General features: G+C 36.9%; 1 pseudogene; it reads right to left on the bottom strand.

Moving 5' to 3' along the window:
- Window positions 1-4,456: 4,456 nt before the first annotated feature.
- LOC131831313 (phosphatidylethanolamine-binding protein 1-like) lies at window positions 4,457-5,013 on the bottom strand (annotated as a pseudogene).
- Between the last annotated feature and the right edge of the window lie 335 nt (window positions 5,014-5,348).

The raw sequence follows: 5,348 nt of genomic DNA, 5'->3' as shown, positions 1-5,348 counted from the left end.
TCATTAGGCTATTATCCTGGATTCTTAATTACAAAGAATCAATCAACTAATCCTATTAATCCAATTAAAGCTAAAACTATAAATCTCTCCCTGAGTAACTTTTTTTTTTTATAAACATATATTTTTATCCCCAGGGGTACAGGTCTGTGAATCACCAGGTTTACACACTTCACAGCACTCACCAAAGCACATACCCTCCCCAATGTCCATAATCCCACCCCCTTCTCCCAAACCCCCTCCCCCCCCCAAAACACTCAGTTTGTTTTGTGAGATTAAGAGTCACTTATGGTTTGTCTCCCTCCCAATCCCATCTTGTCATATCATTTTAATGAGGTGACTATCATGTTAACAGAGAATTTTTTCTTATATATATTAAGGAAATAATCCCAGAATTGGTCAAAACATGGCCCTGGAAATTATTTTGAAATACTTTATTTGAATAATATTTTTTTTAAAGATTTATTTATTTATTTATTTGAGAGAGAGACAGAGAGAGTGAGCAAAAGGAGAGGGAGACAAGCAGACTGTATGATCAGTGTGGAACCTGACCGGAGTTCATCCTGGGATCCTGAGACCATGACCTGAACTGAAATCAAGAGTTGGATGCTCAGGCAACTGAGACATGCAGGCACCCCTTGAATGATATTTTTAAAATTATTACATATATGTTATTTTAAGCAGTCCTGTATTTTGTTTCTTGGATGTTAGACAGCTAATACTGGCAAGCGCTATCTCTAAAAATGTTATTTAGAGTTTCTCACATTATTATGAGATTGATCACTCCTCTATATTGTGGAATACCAGGGATGGCAGTTAAAAATTTTATATATATATATATATATATATATATATATATATATATATCTGTTAATTTATCAACATAGATAATTTTTTTTCTCTTTATACAGTATTTTAACATGATTAAACAACAAATATTTTGTTGCTAAAAATCAAATCACTTATAATTTCAGTCACATGAATCTGAATCTAAATATGATTAATTTGACTTTCCAGATACGCCAAAGCAAAAAGTTTCTTCCTATTAATTTATCAGAGTAGTGTTTAAACATGGAAAGGGATTAATTGAACAAGCTAAATGATTTGAATTAATTTTTTGACACTGTTTACCAAAAGTCTGACATCAAGATAAAAAAGAAAAAGAAATACCTTTTACTTAAGTCTATTAGTGGCGTATTTTAATGCTATATAAATCCACAAAAATACACCTTGAATCAAAGGGACATTTAGTAATCAAACACATTTCAGAAGTTATAAAATAATGTAAGTAGGACAAAAATAGAAAAAGTCTGCATGTCCAAATAAATCATTCTATAATTCTATAATTGAATATAATATAATTAAGTGATCTTTAAATATAATCAACATATAAGAATGATTAGAAAGAAAATAAAAGCATGATGCCAATTTATACTTTTCTAATTTTGTTTAAAAAGTGTGTGTGCATGTGTATGTGTGTATAAGCAAGGTAGATATAAATACATATGTATTCTATGTAAAATACATTGCCTTTTTATACATATCTATGCATACATACATACATGCAATTACATATATAGGATATGTATAATGCAGTCACATTGTACATACACCATATAGAGTTATGGGGACAGGGAGAGAGAGAACATATACTTTGAAATATTGACTATTATTACATTTAATTTGTACATCTAGAAGAAAATAATTTTGACATAATGTTACATTATCAATAAGGTGCAGAGAAAATAAAATAAAAAAAGGTTCCCTGGCTAGAGCAAACAATTATGTTTATGGTGTCAATGTCAATTGTAGTCTTATATAATTCAAATATTTGATCTGTTTTATTCATTCATTATTCATGTATTTATTCAGCATTAAACTCAATTTGACTATTTGTTATAGCTATAGTTTGATAGTACATGATGAACAAGAAGAAAAACGTGCATAAGAAATACAACGGGGACACCTGGGTGGCTCAGTGGGTTAAAGCCTCTGCCTTCGGCTCGGGTCATGATCCCAGGGTACTAGGATCAAGCCCCACAGCAGGCTCTCTGCTCAGCAGGCAGCCTGCTTCCTCCACTCTCTCTGCTTGCCTCTCCGCTTACTTGTGATCTCTCTCTGAAGAGTAAATAAAATCTTAAAAAAAAAAAAAAAAAAAAGAAATGCAGCAATGTTCTTCAAATATATGAGTTAAAGGGTGAAATATGGGGGTGCTATTTAGTTCAGTCAGTTAAGTGTCTTTCTTGATTTTGACTTAGTTTATGATCTCAGGGTTAGGAGATCAGCCCTCACATTGGGCTCTGTGCTGGTCAGGGGGTCTGCTTGAGACTCTGTCTCCCTGTCCCTCTACCCTCCCTGCCCCCCACCACTTGCTCTCTCTTTCTCTGTCTCAAACAAAAACAAAACATGTACAAAATGGTGGCAAGTATAAATTTACATGTATATATTTTTTTCCTGGAAATGTAATATGCAGAAAGTAAATAAATAAATAAATAAACAAATAAGTGGTTTTCTTGAAAGAACTTTTCAATAAACACTTCACAGAAATTGGTGGTGTAGTGAAAATGGCATTTATCAAAATCCTTCTGTACAAGGCATAATCTCTCAGAGCTTTTTTTATATTTAACTTGCTTTCTTTTTGAAATTTAATCTTTGAATTAACATGCAGTGAAGTCAGGTTTTTGTTTCCGTATTTATAATTTTGGTATGTTCTCTGATACTATATTTTTGTAATTTTTCGGAATGTCTTATAAATGAAATTAGGCAGCATATTACCTTGATAAGTAACACTGGCTTTTTCACTCAATAAAAGGATTTTGTGATTCATTCAAGTTGCTGCCTGTATTTGAGTCAATTATTTCTTTTGCTCAGTATCTTTCTGTTGTGCAAATATGCCATATTTTTTTATAATTAATTTATTCGACACCAATAAATTCACTACAGAACATTTGGTTATTTTCATTGTTTGGCCGTTATGAATAAAACTGCTACCAATATTCGTGTACACATTTTAGTGTGAACAAGAGTTTTAATTTCTCTAGGGAGAATGTCTAGGGTGAGATTTCTGGTTATAAAGTAATGTATGTTTAACTTTACAAGGAATTGCCAAAATGTTTTTTTCAAAGTGGCTACACAATTTTGCATTCCTGATGGAAATATAAGATAGTTTCAGTTGTTCCACATATTTGTCAAGATTTGGTATTGTCAGTTTCTTTTTTTTTTTTTTTAAGATTTTATTTATTTATTTGACAGAGAGAGATCACAAGTAGGCAGAGAGGCAGGCTTAGAGAGAGAGAGAGAGAGAGAGAGAAAAGGATCCCCGCTGAGCAGAGAGCCCACCCCGGGGCTCAATCCCAGGATCCTGACATCATGACTGAGCTGAAGGCAGAGGCTTAACCCACTGAGCCACCCAGGCACCCCTGTCAGTTTCTTTTTAATTTTACTCCTTCTAATACTAGACGTCTAAAATGATGTCTTTTTTTTTTCATTCACATCATGTTTTTATTTGTATTTAATTATAAGCAAATGGTAGATTTAAGCCAACATTCCAAAACTCCAGATCCATCGTATTTCTTACACAAAGAATGACCTGTTCAACAGGCACATGCTTAGGATTTTTTGACAACCTCTCACTCAGCCCTATAGTTCATCTAAATGGCTGTGTCTTTATTGCAAAATGACTTTCCTCATTGCTTTCTCCAGTATCGCTCTTTAAAGGAGCCAGAGCGTGATACTGATCCCTAATAACCAGTCTGAGGTGTATCATGTTAGGGGTTAGTGGACATACCAGCCTCTGGCTGTCATGGTGAGAGGCACACAAATGATATCATATCTTTCCCATAAACAGATCCTTCTAGTTCCAGGAAGACCCCTTGTCACACATCACATGCTTGAGAAACAAGGAATAAGGAATAAAAGCAGGAGCAAAGAAGAGCAAAGGGTCTTGGCCCTTGAGCATTGATCCCCTTGCCTTCTCTCTTTCAAAGCAAAGTTTGGAGTAATCTTTCATCTACTGGTACAGGGATTGCCCCATTCCTGGCATACATGGGTTCACAAAAGCAGAGGCAATGAATCTCTCTCTCTCTCTCTCTTTTTTAAATCTCCCTTAAAGATTCTTTGATGCTGTGCTCTATTATTGTAGTATTGTAGACTGGGTCTTTTTACCTGAATTCTTTATTCCTTAAATTCTAGGTTGTTACATTGACAACTTGATGACCCCATTCTACTACCAAAATATCCCCCCCAATGGAGTTTAAATTTGATCAAAACATAAACCAGGATGTGACCCTTTAGAATGATGGAGGACAGGAAGAAGGAAAATTAACCCTAAACCACTATCTGTTTGCTCAGGCTTTGCCTGTGAGAACGGGGATAGAGAAGCAAGAGAAATCTATAGGCACCACTGAACTCGAGAACACTGCTGGAGACCTCCAGTTGGTTTCTGACTCCTAGCATTCACTTACTTCTCAGGCGGCTGCTCGTAGCATTTGGGCATATAGTCTATTCAGCCTGGTAACACATGCTGGCCACTGAGGGGCCTGAGCTGTACTTTAGTAGAAAGATGCTAATTTGAATTGGCCATGGTGGTCTTTCGATCAGTTGCTGAGAATGGGCTCATCAACCGTCATTGTCCTGTTCTGCAATTAAACCAGCCAGACATCATGGTAAAAGCTGTCCCTTTTCCCTGTCTGGAAGCCCAGACTCAACATAATCAGAGAGGACTGTGTCACTGTTGACTGCATTGCCCTTCATGTTGACCTCCAGGAAATGATGCCATTCCCTATCTTCACAGTCCTTTCTAAGAGCATCTGGATCTGTCAAGACCAAGGTGCAGAATTGATCAAGTCCATCCCAAACAATACCAGTCGGCTGGTTCTTAACCTGGTGAGCCATCAGCACTTTGTCCAGCTGGTTGACCCCCGGCCTAGTGTGTTTGACCTACAGTGGATACTGCAACATCTTGTCTGCTTCCTGTAGGATCAAAGGCCTGAGCAACTTGCGGAGATCCACTGGCATCACCTGCCTGAGTTGGGCAGACAGCTGGGAAGAGTTGCAGGAGACAAGGGCACAAGCGTGCAGCACCAACTCCTGGTGGGACCACTAATGGTGTCTTATTTTGTGTAATTTAAAGACTTATTGATGTTTTTGAGACAGAGAAAGGGAGAGGGAGGAGGGGTAGAGGCAAAGAGGGAGAGAAACCCAAGTAGACTCCATGTGGAGGGCAGAGCCCCAAGTGGAGGGCTCTATCCAGAGACCTATGAGATCACAACAGGAGAGGAAACCAAGAGTTGTACGCTCAACTGACTGTGCCACCCAGGTGCCCCCTTACTGTGGTTTTAATTTGAATTTCT

This window comes from Mustela lutreola, chromosome 5 (assembly GCF_030435805.1).
Source record: "Mustela lutreola isolate mMusLut2 chromosome 5, mMusLut2.pri, whole genome shotgun sequence".
In the NCBI taxonomy this organism is placed as follows: Eukaryota; Metazoa; Chordata; class Mammalia; order Carnivora; family Mustelidae; genus Mustela; species Mustela lutreola.
Note: the sequence above shows the minus strand (reverse complement) of the source record. Positions and strands in the feature narration are given on the sequence as shown.